Raw genomic sequence first — 21,374 nt, 5'->3', positions numbered from 1 at the left:
TGGAGAGAGGAGCCCCGACATCAGGCGACGCAGGTAGGTGCCTTAAATCCAGCTATGCAAAACTCAACACAATGAAGTCCAGATGTTTGTGAAGTGCAATGATGCCTAACAGAGTCCACACGACACATTAGCACAAGACTGCCTACAGGCAGTGCTGTCCTCCACCTCGTAAACATGCATTATGCACACCCTTTCTGTAGCCACCCACATGCCTCCATGCTTATACCACCTAAGAGGGAGACAACCTGTATGTCACTGCCTCCAATGTGCACCATCTAGTAATCAAAATGAATGCAGCCATCACAATGCCTGCTCAATGTCTGCAGACCCATCACTAACCCTTTCCCTCCTTTGGTCCACCACAAGCTCTCATTCGGACAGTGCCGATGAGGACACAGGCACTACACCTGCCAAGAAGCCCAGCCCCGAACACCCAAAACACCGTCCCTCCACCTCTGGTGCAAAAAGCAAACCCCCACAGCAGCCAAAATCCCACAGCACATCACAGGCCACGGCACTGATGTGCAGCAAGTCAAGCACTACGGCACCACCGACTACAACCATCTGCCCAGTGGTGTCTACTGAAGGCACTGGGTCCGCAGGAAGCAGCACCATTGGTGTCACTGCCACCACCGCAGTTAGCTCAGACAATGATGAAGGGGATGTCGATGTTGTCGTGGGTCCCCCCACTGGTCCCCTGCATTCCCCCTACCTGTCCCCGTGCAGGCAGCATGACAATGGCATACAGGAGCAATCGCCTGAAAATTCCTGGCCGGCCACTCCATGCCCAGTGGCAGATGTGCAGCAGGGGAGCAGCATAATGGACACGCCAGAGCAATCATCAACAGGCCACAAAACCCAGGAGTCGATGCATGAAATTATCACGCGGAAACAACAGCTAAGCTCCCTCTTGACACAGCATGTCGCAGAATGCACCAGCGCAAGGGGGGAAATGCGAGAATGTGCTGAAACTGTAAAGGATACCATAGAGTCCACCTCTAAGGACATTTGTGCTGAACTGGCCGCGGTGCGGCACATACTTTCTGAGCTTGTCCAGACAATGAGGGACATGCGTCCCTGTGAGCAGCTCAGTTCCTCTTCGGCTGCCAGTTCCACCCGAACCAGCCCCGTCCTCAGATCGGGCAGGAACCTTCGGCGTACAGACAGGGTTGCACCGGGTGCCGGGAGAGGGGGGTGCCAATAGAGGCGGCCACGTGGACCGATGCCACATGAAGCACTTGAGCACAGACATCCACACCATGTTATGGGGAGTTGAGGAGGGAGGGGGGAGTGGGTGTGTTGGGGAGTTGAGGGGGGAGGGGAGAGTGGGTGTGTTGGAGAGTTGAGGGGGGGTGGGTGTGTTGGGGAGTTGAGGGGGGAGTGGGTGTGTTGGGGAGTTGAGGGGGTAGGGGGGAGTGGGTGTGTTCACTTATATTTACTATTTCAATACACATTTTGGTTATGCGCGAATCACTTGTGTGGACATTCCTCATTCCGTACGTGTGTTTAATTGGTGAACAGTGTACAGTGTGCATGTCCCAGACACAACCAGTGCCCCAAGTGCCATCTCCTTGTGACACCCCCCATACTTGTGTGCTAGTAGATTATTTTGATCAGTGTCTGACGCATGTCACGTCCCTCCTGTGCATCGCGTACTTCCTGGGGTGCTGTACCATCCCCACCCTCCTCATCTTCTTCGTCAGGTGGTTGCTGTTCTGCGTCAGGGGGCAGGAGCACATTCCGTCTGATGCACATATTGTTTAGCATCACACATGCCATGACAATCTTTGCCATCTTCTCATGGCGGTACTGGAGTGACCCACTAGACCTGCCGAGGCTGCAAAACCGTGCCTTCCAGAGGGCAAATGTCTGCTCAAACACCACATGGGTTTGTGTATGGCCACGATTATAGTCCTCCTCTAGCCTGTTCTGTGGGTTCTGGACTGGGTAAGGAGACACCGCTTCAAAGGATAGCCTGCATCACCTGCATGTGGGCAACAATGTATGTGTAAGTTAACTCATCATATTTAACCTTATTGAGTGATACCATGGCATGCATTTGTTTCTTCATCTCAAGCCCATGTCCATGCATGGATGGAGTCACACGATGTGAGTGCTATGTGTGTATTCCTCATATGGACTGTTTTGCATGCCATCGACTAGTGTGCGCTGGGGGGTCCAGTTACTTGTGAGTGCACATGCACTGTGTTAGTCCACGACGGTTATTTCTGTGATCTTGCAGATGTCCACTAATTTGTATGCTTTCATCCTGGCAATGGTGATGTCAGCCTCATGATGCTATCACTACGCACAAAAAATAGTGTCATGCAATGTAGTTGGGCATCTGTGTCAGTGTAGTGGTGTATTGATGTATTTGACCCTCATGTGAATCCTGTATGCGCAGTGATGGGGGACTGGCCTTTCAGTTCATGGTGTTTTGTGGTGTGTATTGGCTATAGTTGTTGCTTGTAACTGCATTTCGTTGAGGGAGATGCGGTCTGATTTCGTACAGTGCACATGCAGATGTCTGTGTGATGGTTGGAACACCGCTTCATTCGCATGGTAGGGCTGCTTACATCTTGCATTATGTGGTCAGGTGTCAAGTCCAGTCTGGGCTGCTTTTGGGGTATGAGCTTGCTCCATTTACTCTGGCACTCGCAGCTAGGTGAAGTATGCATCTCTCCCCCCCATCCCAGCCAGGTGAAGTATGCATGTATGCCTCAATCACCAACCCACATCACATTTCCATGAGCCTAACATGCTACTCACCGAGTAGCCAGGATCTCTGCCCTGCATGTCGCTCCAGGTAGCGTTGAATCGTGAAGTTCCGCAGGACCATTGAATCATGGGTTGATCTGGGGAATAGGTCACATCATTGTGTGATGATGTAGTTCGAGTCACATACCATTTGCACGTTGATTGAGTGGTATTGCTTACGGTTGCGGTAAGCTACCTCCATGGCATGTGGAACCACAAATTCAACATGGGTGCAGTCAATGGCGCCAATGCAACCAGGTATGCCGGCCAGTGAATGGAAACCAACTTTAGTGTTTGAGATCTCCTGGGCAGACCATGGTAAGGAAATGTGTTTGTCTGTGTGCTTGAGGAGGGAATCAGGCACTTGGTTCAGCGTAAGTGAGGGTAATGGTTGTGAAATGCCATGCAGTGGCCCAACTGTGTGTTGGTAGGTGCCTGTGGCCAGGAGGTGGAGCACAGACGCTACCTTTAGTAGGGATGGCATGGCGGTGCGTGTTTCAATGAGGCTGACTATGTCGTCATGTATCATTTCCACAATGGTGGTGATGGTGTCCCGGTCCAGGGGGGACACGGTGTGGATCTGGTCAGCAGTTAGGTTGAATACACTGGCACAGATGCGTGGAATTGGGGGGTGCCTGCGTGGTGGCACTGGCTGTGCTGGTGGGGCATGCTGGCCCTGCCTTTCCCTCCTTCTCCTCCTGCGTCTCCTCTCTGCTGCCTGTTGTTGTACTTCTTGTAGTTGTTGTTGTGGCACTTCCACTGCAATCAGGCCCTGCAGGCCCAGCATTGCTAGTGGTGCTGGAATCATTGTGGAGTGTAACTGTGTGTGGGAAGGGATGGGTGTGCTCCTTTTGTGCTTGTCCAGTCTGTATTGACTCCACCTGTGCTGATTGTGTGCATCTGTTGCAGCTGGGAACACTGCACATTGGCATTTACGGTTGGTCCGTGATGGCGTTATTAACGCCATGGCGGTAAGGTACTTTACGGCCTTCTCAAGGGCGTTATTTCCATGTCTGAGTGACTCGTGATGTTCACACCTTAGTGCCATGGCGGTATTTCCGGCATAGGAGTCGTGTGCCCGCGCCCTTGGCACTTTTAATGGCACCGTTGATTATGGTGACGCTATTAGCGCTATCTCGGGTCATAATCGGCCCTAGTGGTAAGCGATGCCAGTAATCCTTTACGGGCATCGTTTTTCACTTACCGCCAGGGTCGTAATGAGGGCCTAGTGTCCTACATACACAAAACGGTTCCAAAAACATAAGTGTGGCAAATACTGCAGACATTGATATGAAAACAAAGGTAAATACTATACCAAATGTCACTTTGGCTTCCCTAGACCAGTTTGCAAAACAGGACAAGTAAATAGCTTGATGTCCTCTGTTAGACACAGTGTAAAAGGGAAATCCCTTAAAAACACATACAACACTAAAAGGGACAAAGCATCCAACTACATCTATGATTTCAATGTAATCATTGCCCTCTTGTTGGATGCAAATATAGACATACAAAACATTTCAGACAATTCCACTGCAGTTGCAAGATATGTCACAGCTTATCTTACCAAAGCTGAAAAACAAACCTAAAAGACATCTGGGAGAACATATCATTTAATATAACACTGTCACGGAACTTGTACAGCTTCGGTATACAAATGCTCTCCAATAGAGAATGCGGCTCCTACAAAGCTGCAGACCGTTTAACAGGTACATCGTAATATGGGCTATAGGAAAACATTGTCTGGCTAAACCTTGGTCCAGCTTCATCACGAAAAATGGTTCTAAAATCCTACCAAGTAATAGAAACAATAGCCGCAAATGATTCCAACAGGCAGGTCATTTCAAAAAACAATTTAATTGACACATACTACCCAAACAGAAGTACTGCTTTGGAAAACATGTGCCTATACAACATAGCCTAAAACTACTCCTACAAAAACAATGTCACACCAGATGAGACAACTGGCATATATGCAGCCTGAACTTGTGAAGGAAACTATAAAATTCATATACAGTTATCATTTAAATCTCTGCAACATAGAGAACTTTACATGGCCCTACTACAACTTTTCAAACCTTGCGGAAAAGAAGAAGAATTATCAGGTGACCATGACTCATATTTGAAGCTGCATTCAATGCAAATGAAAGTAGTATAACAAATGTCAATTTTAAACAATACAAACAAATTGTGGACAATGAACACCAACAAGAGAAAGAAATTGAAGCTTTATTAGATAAAGACACTCCTGAAGGCAGTCAACCTTCTCTTACGGGAAGCCAAGAACCAATTGGAGAACCACTCATTCTAAATGAAGCAGAAATAGCCATGGATGAGGTAGAAAATACCATGCATCAATCTAAACAATATGACAACCTGTCAGTGCACAAATCACTGATGAACAACTCTCCATTTATCTAGAAGTCACTGAAGAAATTGAACATGGTTTTAATCATGAAACTAAAACGTGTAGCTGTAAAAATGTTAAATCTCTGCTCCTGTATGTAAATGGTAAACTTGGTTCTGGCAAAACGTTCTTAATTAAAATAATCAGCAACTTTCTACAAGACTTAACAAACAACAACCATCACCTGTTGTAACAGCCTCCACAGGTCTAGCTGCCTACAACATAGAAAGCATAACTTTACGCCGACTACTGCTCCTCCCAGTAGAACACCAAGACAATTACAATACTACAAATTATCAGCAGAAGCGGCTACTGAAGTACGCAGAATTCTGAAACAAATTAAAGTTATCCTGATAGATGAAGTAAGTATAGTTTCCAACCTCATGTTGGCTTTAATTAATCTCAGAGTGCAAGAATTCCTAAAAACCTACTATGAATAACTGTTTGGAGGAAAACACGTTATTGTTTTTGGAGACCGCCTACAGTTAACACCAGTAAAAGGTCAACCTATTTTCAAAACGTTAGGACACACACAATGCCATAACAGAATCTGCAGCATTGGGAATGTAAATCTCTGGCAAAATTATTGCTACAGAGAATTATCTAATCATATGCATCAGTCTGCAAATCTCACGTATGCTAACATTTTAAAAAGCATTAGAACTGGCCTGCTTCTTAAAGATGCTAAATCCATCTTAAGAACTAGATTAATCCATCATATATATGGGGAAAAACACCTCTGCTCCTGATTTCATGGAACAATTAACTCAACAAAATATAAAATACATGTCCTTAATGCCAACCCTTGCAAGCTACAGTCAAGTCAACAATGCAATGTTGAAAAAAGAAATGCAACCCATAGTGCATATCAGCTCCACAGACAAACTAGAAGTGCACGGCATGACACTCCCTATGTCTCAACAAGCAACAGCATGACTAAATGGCTTAGAAAAATGTATCTCCAACGCAGCTGGATTAGAAAAAGTATTGAACTGCAGAGTAATTCTAAAAAGGAACCTTGACGTAGAACAAAATCATGGCATATTATGCCCTTTTTGTAATTCAGGCAATCATTCCAGCATACAAATAAACTCACTTGGCCAACATGGCATACTAATGTTTCTAAGGTACAATGCAGATGGTACCAAAAATAACTGCAAGCTGACTGGCTTTACACACGGCCATTTATCTCTTAGCAAGAAAACCTTCACAACAGTAGGCAAAATCTACCACACTGGTACCAAAACCTCTTCAAGCCACTATACTGCATATGTGCTTGGTTTGAATGGAACACCACTTCCGTAACTCCAAAACATAGGTACCCAGCAAATTTAACAAATGCCTACTTAATATTCCTTCAACCCAAATTTACTCACTAAATTATAGTACAACATAGTTAGAATACGCCAACGGGTATCTAAATACATCCCTAATACTACAATAGTAATTGTAAAATACAAGACAGTTAGAATACGCCAACAGGTATCTAACTAGTTTAAAAATACCTTTCATTGCAATACACTTTAAATATGCCATCACAGTTATTGTTACTGCAAAACTCCAAAATAGCTAGAATACGCTAAACATACCCTTAATTACAACACACTTCAAACAAACACCCTATCACACTTACACACTTAAACTAAACTCACATAATGTATCCATGCTACCACACACATGTATTCTGTAACATATGCATTCTTTAAAACTATGTAAATGCCAAAAACTGGATCTATGTATTTTACCCAATGATCCAATGATCATTTTATGTTAATAGAAGAACAGTGTACCACACACTAATGTTGTACCAATATAATATACTATGTATGAGAGTCAAAAAAGTAAATCTATATGTACAATTGTATGAAATTAAAGGTTTTAAACTATCTTGGTTAACAAATTATACTGGTTTATTTTCACAGAAAAAGAACCAGAGTTCCGGCTTTATTACCATGTGCAACTAAATAATCATACCCAGGATTATCCTATTGTTCTCTTCACAAAGAAACTAATACAGATTCCATAAGCACTATCCTCAATTGTACTACAATCATAAATGCCCCCAAGAATCTGCCCACTGGCCACAAACACCAAATAGAATTAATCTGTATAGCAAGTTCATACAATACACCTCCTCAATTCAAGTGAGGCCCATGAACAGTAAAATTGAACACAGACTCGGTGGCACATGCACAGCTTTTTTCCACCTATAAAAACAGCTCCATGTCAACTTTTTTCCACTTCCCCACCCTTCCCAGGCCCACTTTCGGGCACAAAATACCCCCAACTGTATTTGGCAGATTTTTTTCTCACTGTGCTGACTGCGGACAAAGGTGGTGGTCTGAGGATCCAATATGGAGACGGTTTCAAAAATGATGGCACACCTCATGTTTTTGAACATCCAATAAGCGTGCGTCTTTGATGTCTGCGGACAGCAAGCCACCCTCTGATTGGTCCAGAGGTGTTGGCGGACTACGAATCAGGAAATGGGGCTGCGCACTGGACCTAGATATCACTAATTCTTGTTTACCTACTTTCTGGAAATTTTTACAAAAGTACTGGACAGATTTACACCAAATTTTCCAAAGCACACTTTCGGGATCAATCAGCAGCTCCTTGCGCAAGTTTGGTGAAAATCCGTACAGCGGTTTGGGCTGTAAGCACGAGCAACATTATTTTTCCATTAAGTCTATGAGGATTTCAAAAGTTTTGTGACCCCACCTATAACTTGGCTCCCCCTGAATGAAACCGCACCAAACTTAACAAAATCATTCCGAGGTGGCATATACTTTTTTGAAGAGTTGGTTGAGGCTTTGTCAAACGTCGCCAAAGTTATAAGCTGCCGCAAAAAGTGCTCTTTCTATGAGTTGAGCAACTTACCCATAACTACACGGCCACTACCGCAGGCCGTGTAATATATTATAGGTTGTTCCACTATAGTTGAATATCAAGTACCATAGGAAACTTGAAAAATGAATTGCTAATAGCTTTTGACTCATAGGACGGATTTGGCTGAAAGTTTGTAAAAAAAATTGTATTTGTGCTCCTCCCCCCATTCACCACTCCCATGCGGACTAGACATTTTGGGGAAAATCGGTACAAAAATGTAAAAAGATATTATGAAATCAAAAAATCACGGTTTTATTTTAGTCACCATTCATTTTCCCATAGAGGAAAAAGTCCTATTTTTGGAGCAAATTATAGTGATATCTCCCATGGAGCATTACAGCAGAGAGGCTGACAGGGCTTTCAGAAATGAAAAAGCAGCCATTTGTTTCCCAAAATCTATTGCTAAAACCTTTTGACTTGCTGGATTGATTTGGATGATGTTTCAAAACAGAAACTGCACATTTTGGGACCAATATGGTATAAAAATGAAAAATGTGTTAAGAAAAAAAAACTCCACAGTTTTCAGCCTATTAATTTTCCCAGAGATAAAAAGGGTAGTTTTTTAACAATTGTTTCGGTGTTTCATTGGCGCCTTTTTCAAATCCGGGCTGAATGCAAGCGTAACATGTAATAAAACAAAACACAAAATGTAACATATGAAATAGCATTTTAGCATATTTTGTAACACATTTAGTAGTTAGAATAGTGACTTAGGCTGTGTAGTATATCCTTTTAGCATTCTCAAATTGCATGAACACCTAAAAGTGCAGCACCTCTTAGTTACCTCAAATGGTTAAAAATAAATCCATTACAGTGACTATGTTAGTTTTTTAAAATCAAATTTGTGCAATCCGAAAAAGTAAGTATGGCATGGCATGGACCTAACAATTTTTGGCTGTCAGAAAAGCATGTTAATTTGTTTTCTTACCCTTATTGAATGTAATGCGAATCTCCCTTTCCTTATTTCCGGGAATTAGTTTTTAGTTGAAGTGTATCACGGTAGTTCCAGGGTTAAATCCCACCTAGAACAAATTTGGTTGTTCTATTATGCTAACATTAGCCTTTTAACCTTCTATCGGATTGATTCTTTATGCATGATTCCCTGGCATATATTTAGACACATTTTAAACTCTAGTAAGCATGACTAGTAACATCTTTCTCATTGCATTTATGTAAAAAGTGCTATTCATATTTGCAATCCTCCAATCGCATTACATATCCTTGGTCTCATGCATTCTGTTACTCTAGCGGTCACTAGGAATTACTTTTTCAGTTACAATGACTGGTAACCGATTTGCTCCCCATTTGTGTTTACCAAAACACCCTTTCGCGTGAGTTTGAAATCCCAACCAAAATATAATTTGTTTATGCCACTCGGCATCAAGTGTGCTGAATTCTACATTGAGCATGCTTGTAGCGGTGGTCTTTCCAAAAAAAAAGCATCGGGGGTCCTGTTTTGGTTCTGGCAAATCCTTGTTCATAAAGAGTTACAGATTGCTAGTACCTCTTTCCTTTTGTTCATTTACAAAATTCGGCGGCCATACTTTGGGCTGAGTTTTAGTACGTAAGTCCTTTTTTCCTTTTTGATGTTTAAAATGATCTGTTGCATTTGTGTTTAGTGTAACATTGATTTGAATTTAAACCTCCGTATTTATCTTGCGCGGCTGATCTTGAAGTGAAAGCATGGGTGTTATTCCCTTTGGCAGAGAAAAGTTTGTTTGCTTCTTCTTCTCTATTCTCCATGTATTCTGCCATTTTTTGAATTCGTTTTCCCAAATTGGTCTGCATGGTACTGTATCCCCTAGTAACAATCTACTGAGTGAGGAACTTCTTGAGTGGGGATCTCATAAGGTGTACTCTCGCGACCCGTATGTTAGTGCTATTAAGGTTGGCAATGGTTTTCTTATTTTATTATTTTATTCTTGTGTCGCAAGGATGTAGGTCAACACGGAGACATAGAGTCCCTCAGCTCCGTTTGTAAAGTAAGCAGTAGTTTGTTTGTGCCTACACCTCTTTGCGCCAAATTTCTGATGTAAATGAATAAAAGTACGTAGTCAAGTTTCTTCAAGTATATTTTTATTTTCTATATGGGCGAAACCGCTAATCAGATGAAAGTTAAACAGATGAGAGAGGCGAAATTAACATCAAACCACAGGTACCACAATGCACTATTCTGAAATTGTGAAAAGAATGTGCACTGTTAAATCATATGTTTTAGATATACACATGGGGAGATCCTATATGGGCGAAACCGCTAATCAGATGAAAGTTAAACAGATGAGAGAGGCGAAATTTACATCAAACCACAGGTACCACAATGGACCATTCTGAAATTGTGAAAAGAATGCTAATAAAATATAGTGAGAAAATAATGGTCAATGAAGAAAACTAAAGTTACCATAATGCACCATTCCCAACAGGAAACTGTCTTAGGTATACATAATATAAAGAGATTGCGGGGGGGGAAGGAAGAAAAAAATACTAATAAACATAGTGAAAAATGAGTTACTCCTTTAACTTTAATTTTTGTAAATTTGGACATAATAATAAGTAACAGATCAGGCGCGCAAGATAAATACGGAGGTTTAAATTCAAATCAATGTTACACTAAACACAAATGCAACAGATCATTTTAAACATCAAAAAGGAAAAAAGGACTTACGTACTAAAACTCAGCCCAAAGTATGGCCGCCGAATTTTGTAAATGAACAAAAGGAAAGAGGGACTAGAAATCTGTAACTCTTTATGAACAAGGATTTGCCAGAACCAAAACAGGACCCCCGATGCTTGAGGCATGAGCAAGAGAATTTTGTAGGTAAGCGCTTTTAAGGGGTGGAAAGACCACCGCTACAAGCATGCTCAATGTAGAATTCAGCACGCTTGATGCCGAGTGGCATAAACAAATTATATTTTGGTTGGGATTTCAAACTCACGCGAAAGGGTGTTTTGGTAAACACAAATGGGGAGCAAATCGGTTACCAGTCATTGTAACTGAAAAAGTAATTCCTAGTGACCGCTAGAGTAACAGAATGCATGAGACCAAGGATATGTAATGCGATTGGAGGATTGCAAATATGAATAGCACTTTTTACATAAATGCAATGAGAAAGATGTTACTAGTCATGCTTACTAGAGTTTAAAATGTGTCTAAATATATGCCAGGGAATCATGCATAAAGAATCAATCCGATAGAAGGTTAAAAGGCTAATGTTAGCATAATAGAACAACCAAATTTGTTCTAGGTGGGATTTAACCCTGGAACTACCGTGATACACTTCAACTAAAAACTAATTCCCGGAAATAAGGAAAGGGAGATTCGCATTACATTCAATAAGGGTAAGAAAACAAATTTACATGCTTTTCTGACAGCCAAAAATTGTTAGGTCCATGCCATCCCAAACTTACTTCTTTTTCGGATTGCACAAATTTGATTTTAAAAAACTAACATAGTCACTGTAATGGATTTATTTTTAACCATTTGAGGTAACTAAGAGGTGCTGCACTTTTAGGTGTTCATGCAATTTGAGAATGCTAAAAGGATATACTACAAAGCCTAAGTCACTATTCTAACTACTAAATGTGTTACAAAATATGCTAAAATGCTATTTCATATGTTACATTTTGTGTTTTGTTTTATTACATGTTACGCTTGCATTCAGACCGGATTTGAAAAAGGCGCCAATGAAACGCCGAAACACGTGTCATCCATATGGGCAGAACATATATCAAATATATTAAGAAAATATACTTGAAGAAACTTGACTACGTACTTTTATTCATTTACATCAGAAATTTGGCGCAAAGAGGTGTAGGCACAAACAAACTACTGCTTACTTTACAAACGGAGCTGAGGGACTCTATGTCTCCGTGTTGACCTACATCCTTGCGACACAAGAATAAAATAATAAAATAAGAAAACCATTGCCAACCTTAATAGCACTAACATACGGGTCGCGAGAGTACACCTTATGAGATCCCCACTCAAGAAGTTCCTCACTCAGTAGATAGTTTTTTAACAACCATAGCGTGATAATCGCTTGGCAGATTTGGACCAAATATGTTGACCTAATTTTCTTCACTGGTTTGGGGAAAATCCATCCAGTAGTTTTACAATAGTTGAAATAGAAGGGGTTGGGCTCTGCTCCTTAAAACCTTAATAACCCTCCTCTTCTTCCTTCCCTGTTTTACGTTCATATTTTTTTTCATTCTCTCCTCTTGCTTATTCTGATACTTCTGCTCTTCTGGCTCGTGTTCATCCCACTGCTTCTCCTTCTGATCCTCTTTCCTCTTCTCTTACCCCTCAGGTTTATCCTCATCTCCTTCCATATCTTATCTCTCATTAATTCTTCCTTTGCAAACTCTTTCTTTCTGACCACTTTTAGGAATGCACTTATTCTTCCTATTCTGAAAAGAACTTTGACTCATCTATTCCTGACAACTTCTGGCCTATCTCACTTCTGCCATTTCTCTCAAATTCTTGAGTGGGCAGCCTATGCTCAGGTAAACCGCTATCTAAATCTTAACTCCCTGCTCCCTCATTTTCAATCTGGCTTCTGTCCCTCTCACTCCACATAGACTGCTCTTTCACATGTCTCTAACTCGCTCCTGTCTGCTCGTCACTCTAAACTCTCTTCAATTCTTAATCTTCTTGACTTGTCTGCAGCGTTTCATACTATTAATCACTCTCTTCTTATATCCTCTCTTTCCACCTTGAGCATTTCGGGGTCTGTTCTTGAATGGTTCTGCTCTGGTCTTTCTCAATGGTCCTACTCTGTAACATGGGCCGGACACCCTCCTTCTTCATTTCCTCTCTTATGTGGCATTGCTGAAGGCTATGTACATGGTTCTCTTCTTTTCTCTCTATATAATGCTCCTCTCTCTGCTCTTATCTCTTCATTCAATCTTTATTTTCATCTGTATGCAGATGACACAAATATGTTTCTCCTTTTCCTACTTTGACTCTGATTTGCACGCTACTGTTTCAAACTGTCTCTCTGCTGTTCAAAACTGGATGTCTTCTCCTTTTCTCTACTTCATCCCTTCTAAAACAGAGGTTCTGTTCTTTTCTGCCCCAACTATTACCCCTAATTTTCCTTCTGTGTATCTCGCTTTCCCACCATCTTCTCTTCCTTTTTCACCATCCATGCGTAACTTGGGCATTACTTTTCATCTTTCGCTCTCGTTCTCACTTCACATCTCTTCTATTGCTCATTCTTGCCTTCATGCACTTTTTAACATGTGTCATGCTCGCCCCTATCTCTCTTTTCATGCTACAAAAGTCTTCTTTTTTTCTCTTGTCTTTTCTCGCAATGATTACTGCTCATCTCTGTTGCTTGGTCTCCCTGCCTCTCATCTCCTTCCCCTTCGTTCTGTTTATAACTACTCAATTCATCTCCTTTTATCTTTATCCCTCCGCTCGGTCGTCTATTACATTTTCTTTGCTTTCTATTTCACTGCTTCCTTTTGAATCACGTCTCCTCTACCACTTCCTCTTAATTGTCTTCAAATGTACCCATGTTCTCGCTTCCCATTATTTTTCGTCATTAGTCTCAGTCTATGTTCTTATCACTCTCTCAGATCACAGAATGTATTTCTCCTAACTGTTCCCAAACCTCTCTGTGCCTCTTCTTGTTTCCGTTCCTTTGTTCTTTTAGCTCATAAACATTGGCACTCTCTTCCCCTCTCACTTTGCTCTGCCACATCTCTACATATTTTTCAATCAAACCTAAAAACCCATCTTTTCTCTTCTCTTGCCAGTTAATTCTGCCTGTTTTTTCCTCTTCTGTTTTGCTCATGTTTACATTTTCTTGTGATTGTACTGTTTTTTGATATATTCTGTTCAGCGCCTTTGGCAAAAAGCACTCTATAAATTCAATTAAATTAAATTAAATTAAAAATGAAATATGTCAGCCTTTGTGCTTTGCACAGGGTAGTCCTTTGGGGGTCACCAAATATCGCACCTGTGACTTCTGCGGTCTCCCTGGCTACCAATGTGGTCTCCTTTGCTACCCCTAAAAAATATTTTAAAAACAAGATTTTTTGTATTGAAGGGCCTGGGCTGTGGCCAGCGCCATGTCGCTCTTTGTTTCTGGAGTGGCTGGCTTTCTTGTGCAGGCCTTTTAAAAAAACACAGGGTTCCACAAGTCTAACATTTTGAGCAATGATCCTAAATAAGAAAGAATGGGAATAACAAATAATTTGTCTTTTTGGAATTCTATACAATAATTGCCAGACTCATTTAAGGTTTATTTCAGGCACACTTCAGAAGGTGAGTCACTGATTTAGTCTGTTCGTAAACACCTCAAATTCACAATGCAGGCAAAAACCTCCAAAAAGAATTTAGAGTAGAATAAGCATCCATCTTGGACTATGTAGTTTGCTTTTCGCAAGTTGCAGTTATAGCTTGTTTTTTTATGCTGTTGTCTTTGTTACGATCATCATAAGACATTCCAACTCTGTGTCTTCGGTCACTTGACAAAATCCTTGTGCCTAAAAGCTTGTGTACAGTGTAGAAATGTTTATTCATAGCACATAAAGTGGCCCTGCGATTAATTGTTCAAAAATTAATGCTTTGTTGTAATGTGTCTATCTTTCCTATCTCCATGCCATTCTGTTCGGGATGTTTGTTTGCATGTATGAAGTAACGAGTGCCAGAGTATGGGATGCCCTGTGAGTGTGCTGAATTCCCTGTCCTACTCTAAATTCTAAAATACACAGTTATGAACCCTCCCAATGGTATGTATTTTGCAACCTCTGAAGTCTGAAAAGTAGATCCACGCAGGCTTAACATGTGGCCAACCTTGCGCCATACCTGCAGATGAACTGGTCTGCTGTTAAATCTCAGTTACCAGTTTAATGGAATCCACCAAAGAGTGTTATCTGCTTTCTGATTTAGAGAACATTTTGACATGTAACCTCTTATTTTACTATAGCCGGTAAGATAGCTATAGCTGGTAAGATAGCTCAGTGGGTTGAGCGCTCGCTGCTGCGAAGTGTGTGTGATCTGCAGGTTGCAGGTTCGTATCCCGGAAGGCCAACTCAGCCTTTCATCCTTAGGTTGATAAATGAGTACCAACACAGGTTAGGTGATATTGTATGTATATTTGTTCTCTATAAAGCGCTAACACGTTAGTGCTATATAATATCACATCATTATCATTTGGCATTGGACGTCTGCTTGCATTCACAGTAATTTGGTAATGTGGGCCTATACAAACTGACATTAACAATACCTATGGTGATCCATTCTTGGATTAAATGTGTATCACATTACAGTGATATGGTAACCATATTTGTCATAGTGTACTTAGGAACAATGCTATGTGATGCCACTTTTTTATCAAGGGGTGACAGGTTGTGTTCCATCGCTTCCTGTGATGTCACTTCTGGGTGGGGTCAAATTACATCCCCTCATGTGATGTCATCAGATGTGAAGGGTCGTGGGATGTCACTTCCGCTACCCCTGAGAGGCTTTGCAGAAATACAAATCTTCCATTTCTTTTTTTGCTTGATGCAAGTGATTCCCATGATATTACTGGAAGAAGCCACAAATGAAAGAATTCAAAACGCTATTTGGAGGACGAAAAGGGGATGCCATCAAACTTTGGAATGGACCCCCCCACGCATAACGTTCTTGACTTAAGAAAAAGACTCAAAACTCTTCTATTTATGTAGTCACTCCTAAAGAAACAATGATTGTTATGAACAACAGCGCTTTGATGGCCTGGCCGTAGGCGTTACATAAATACCAATAGCAATCACATCAGGCTAGGGGTCGGGAGTAGCGAGGAAGAGACCATGTGAAGTTGAGGATTTGGGGGTGGGGTTGGAAGCCCAGGTAGAAAATGTTCGCTTAACTGGGGAAGACTGCAGGACTCTCATGCAAATACCGTGGTAAAGCCCGCAGCCACTCTAAAAAATAAATGTGCATTACTCTAAGTGAGGACTGATAGGGGATAATGGGGAGGGAGGGAGGGAGTGAATGGAAGGGAAAAAGCAATTGAGCGAGATGAGGGGACCTAGAAAAAAAGATGGGGCACATATGTTGAGTGACTGTGAGGACATGGATGACTTTTTAGTTATGAGAAATTTTTCCTGTTATCGCAGAATTTGTTGAACCGCCACTCTACTGCAGACATTTCTGTTATTGGCAATGATTATCGCAGGAATAAGGAGTTAGAAAAAAAAAGTTTAACATCTTCAGTGCTTACATCTACTGGGCAGGGGGCAATGTGTGCTTGGTAACAATTAATGGTTTGACATACCCAGTGACCATGGCTAGTGCGCCCAGAGGAAAGCTAGTGGTGCAAGACATACAGAGGTCACGGCCAAAGACCATAGCTTGTAAGACCTGAAGAAACTATGCAACATGTTTGGTCGTGGCCATTGGCCATGACTGAATACCGTGGCTAGTTGGCCCAAAAGAAAACTATTGGTACAATATGTACAGTCACCACTCCCAAAAGCCATTGTTAGTGAGACCTCAAGAAGATATGCAACATGTTTGGTCGTGGCCATTGGCCATGACTGAATACCGTGGCTAGTTGGCCCAAAAGAAAACTATTGGTACAATATGTACAGTCACCACTCCCAAAGGCCATTGTTAGTGAGACCTCAAGAAGCTATGCAACATGTTCGCCCGTGGCCACTGGATAAACATGGCTAGCAGGCCCTGAATAAAACTATTGGTGCAAGATGTACAGTTATCACGGCCAAAGTAGCATGGCTAGTGGGCCCTGAGGAAACTATAGTATAACAAAACCTTTGAAATTCAGTGCAATCACATCAATTAAGTGAGAGTTAAGGTGATCAGATGTAACCCAACAAAACCCCTAAAATTCAGCCTGTGCATTTCAAGCAAATGCACTATAACTATGCAGCTCCTGTTGCGCAGCGTATGCCCACAATGATGATATCACACCATTAATTACATTACACATGGCATCACTGACAACGTCATTGATGGCGCTACTAATGACATCATATAAGACATCACGGAGGGGATCAATAGTTACATCATGTATCACATTATTTTTATTTATATAATTCATGTATAAAGTGCACCACAGCCCATGGGCATTGAGGTTCTGTTACAGAGTGCAGTAGAATGCTTGCAAAATTACGGGTGCAGGTTATACATAGTTACATGGGAACAGGAGAGGGGGAGAGGGGCAAGATAGGGGAAGGCGTATACATGTTTTAGATGAACAACCACGTTTTGAGAGCTTTCCGGAACGTATAGTGAGAGAGTTCTGCTCTGAGAGAAGTTGGCAAAGAGTTCTAATGTCTGGCTGCAATAAAAGGGAAGCTGGCCCCACATGCTTTGGCGCGTTTGACTTTGGGTAAAACGAGACGATGGGAGTAGGGTGTTCTGGTGAGTCTGGATGAGCTTGCCTTAGTTACTTTGTTGGAGAGGTAAGGTGAGGCTGTGTTGGCAATGCACTTGTGAGTGATGATCAAATAATTATTGATCAAATCATTATTTATTGATCAAATAATTTAGAATCTCTTTACTCATCTATTTTAATACATATATTATTTTATTACACGTCACAACAATAACAACATAACATGGAACAACGCACTGATACAGAAGTGTCATATGATTACTTGTGGATCATTCGTTTATAGTACTTATCAACTTATAACATTTAAAATAAAAATGTGTAACGTTATATAAATGGTTTGAATTGCATGTTTTAATAAGCAATTACAATACTTCATTGCAGGGAAAGTCCCTGATTCAGTAAATCTATTGCGGGAATTTCAAACATAATATAATAATTATATGCAGTAGTAAAAAGAAAAGAAGAATAGATAAAAGTAAAAACATGTTTAATAGCAGGTGTTATGAAAATAGTAAATGTACACATTTAAGTGTAAAATTATCCTTACTTAGCAACATTATATGAACACATTTTCTAAATGACAATTTGAAATATGTGCATAATGTTATGTAACAAAACAGAGTTTTCATATTTCAAAATGTAATTAATCAAACCACTAATCTCAGTGATGTCGTTAGTGACGCCATCAGTGATGCTATCAGTGACGCCATCAGAGAGATCATCAGTGATGTAATGTGTGATGTAATTAGTGGCCATGGCTAGCAAGGAATGGAAAGCTATTGGTGCAACATGGGCATTGGCCAAGGCCGAAGGCTATAGCGAGTGGCCATGACCAAAGGCTATGGCTAGTGGGCCCCAAAGAAACGTATTGGTTCAACAAGCACAGTCGCCGTGTACGAAGGTCATGGCTAGTGGGACCCAAAAAAAGCTATTATTGTAACATGTACAGTGGCCACGGCAGTTGGCCGTGGCCACTGTCATGGCCGAAGGCCATGGTTAATGAGCAAAAAGAAAGCTATTGGTGCAACATGGCATGGATCATGGCCAAAGGCCATGGCTAGTAGGCCACAAAGAATGCTACTGGTGCAACATGGAGATCTGTGATGCCATCATTACGGTCATAGGCTATGCAATAGGGGGCGCACAGTTAAGGTGCTTGCTCAAAATCCGATTGCCAAATTTCACTATAGTGAAGGTGTGTGACATGAGCCATAGGAAATCTGAAATTTCTATTGCTAATAACTTTTTACTTGTATGTCAGATTTGGCTGACATTTGCCAAACTGTCACATCTCCCATTGCACACCCTGCTAGGTGTCCTAATGTTACACAGATTAACCCGCATCTAGCTGGTAGAGCAGTCACCGCTCACACACAGAGGCGGCAACATCCCGCCAAGCGAGGGAGAACGTCGGCTAGCAGTCCAGGAGTTTTCTGACCCTCCCTTCATTGGCAGTTGCCATGGAAACTCCCGCATATCTGGCACCGCCCACAGGCTCCACGGAGATCCACGCGTCACGTAATGAGGCTCTCGACACAGCCTCGGTCATCCGGCATCACGTGACAGTCCTCACGCCTCACGCTTCCGTGATGCACATCATGTGACTGCCTCAAGCAGTCAAAAGCATCAGAAGACACGGAAGCAGTGCTTCACAGCTGATCTCGTAAGGATTGTTTGGCATTTGTGTTTCTCATTTGGATTACGGAATTCTACAACCACGGACTGCTTAACGCATTGATTCTGCTGACTTCCTGCATCTGACACCCTTACATTGAACCTTGTTCTTGTTTCCCATCGGCTCCCGACCTCGGATCTGCTTACTGGACTGAATATTGGATCAACCCTTGTTCGGAACTTTGAATCTTGGAACTTTGAATCTACCAGTTTTTGACCTCATTTTGCACTCTGGACTGCTATGGACTGTTTCTGGTGCATTTCATCTGAACCAGGTGTTGGTCCATTCCAAGCCGCGCAGGACGCATGTTTGCTGCCTATGCCATTGGCCACCTGCTGTTTCTCATCACACTAAGACTATTGCTTACATCACACCTGAGGGTAAGCCTTGTTACAACTGATTGTTTACATTGCATTTCTCCATACTGCACCTTTTGAATAATCACTCATTGCGTTACAGTGGTCAGGGGTCCTTCCGGCGTTCCTGGTTCCTGATTGATGGCTCACAACACCTGTGGCCTCAAAGATTGCACAGGCAGTGATTGGTTATCTGCCTGTGTGGTACTTGGGGACAGAGGTATTTGTTAATCTGCACGACCATCAAGATCAGAACAGACTGTGAAGCCTTCCTGGTCGTTCGGATTATGAATCCCTCCACCGGGGACCCTGTGACCGCTCGAATGCAGGCGGTTGCGGCCCTTAGGACCGACATGGCAGCAGCCATGACGACAATCCACCACCAACTCAATGCTTTGCAATTTTCACGTTATCCTTTACCCGCTGATGCCGAGTTTGGTGATACCAGCCCCCAAGCTCAGCCTCCACCCAAGCCATCCACAGTCCCCACCCCCTTGGTCCTCCCAACCTCATTCCCTCTCGCTGCTCCAGAACGTTATCAGGGTGATCCCAGAAAGTAACGCACTTTTGTGAATCAGTGTAAGCTCCACTTCTTATGTAGACCCCAGGCTTTTCCCGACTCTGTTACCAAGGCTGCTTTTCTTCTTTCCCATCTATCCGGTGTGGCGGCCATTTGGGCGAACCCACTACTGGAAAATGACCATCCTGCTTTATATGATTTCGACCTTTTCGTGACAGAAATGGCAAAGGTATTTGACACAAGGTACAAAGCACAATTCGAGACCTGGAACTACTAGATCTCACGCAGGGCAGACAAACGCTTATTGAATATATTACCCGTTTTAACCAGCTTGCTGCAGAGACCTCATGGCCCGAAGAAAAGAAGGCCATTGTGTTCTATCGAGGTCTTTGTAATGCCATGAAAGATGCCCTCTCTATGGTTCCAGCCCTTCCCTCAGTTTTCTCCGAATTAGTGGATCTAACTACAGGTGGATGCTCGTAGATCCGAGCGAAGGGCGGAGATGGGTTTTTCGAATCAGACACTTTGTCAGCCACCAGTCCGGAACCCATGTAAGTCGACGGGATCTGAAGTCCCATTACTCAGGCAGAACGGGAACGCAGGAGAACGAATAATGCTTGTTTTTACTGTGGTACAAATGGGCACTACGTACAAGAATGCCCCCGTCGCCCAAGAAATAAGACTCCGGGTTTTCAGAAGGCTCACCCATAAGTCCGGGGGTACGGACGGGCCCTTCCTTGACCCCCACTGAACCTGTATTCGGTCCTATCAGACCAATTGTGGTCCAGGCCGTGTTGAAACCAACCAGAGAACTCGCACACTCAGTACACATCGTGATCGATTCCAGGGCCAATGGCTGTTTCATTGACATTGCACTGGCACACGATTTCAATTTGATCAAGAAGGAACATCCAGAACCAGTACAAGCAGTTGATGGCACCTCCCTTGCTTCTGGCCCAATCAAGCACCAAACTGCCCCCCTGGAAGTGGTATTTCAGCACACCCACAAGGAAACAATGTCATTTGACCTCATCACCACTCCACAGTTCGGCATCATTCTGGGCATCCCTTGGTTGAAGCAACACAATCCATTAATCAACTGGGGAACCGGACAGGTTACCTTTGAGTCTGAAATTCGCCAACATTATTGCTTAACGGAACCCGAAACGCTCTCCTCTCCTGCCACTATTATTGGGGCCATGGCCTCCTCCCGTATAGATGATGCAGTCCCATCAGTTACCACACCACACACTGTGGGGGCTACTATGGCTGGGATTCCCACCGTCTATCATGAATTCCTATCGGTATTAGATAAGGTCACGGCAGAAGGCTTACCACCGCATAGGCCCTATGATTGCCCCATCGATCTAGTCCCCGACGCGATGATACCAAAGGGCAGAATATATTCCCTGTCTCAATCAGAGGA

This window comes from Ambystoma mexicanum, chromosome 12 (genome assembly GCF_040938575.1).
Source record: "Ambystoma mexicanum isolate Mex_15411 chromosome 12, UKY_AmexF1_1, whole genome shotgun sequence".
Taxonomy (NCBI): domain Eukaryota; kingdom Metazoa; phylum Chordata; class Amphibia; order Caudata; family Ambystomatidae; genus Ambystoma; species Ambystoma mexicanum.
This window is presented reverse-complemented; position numbering follows the sequence as displayed.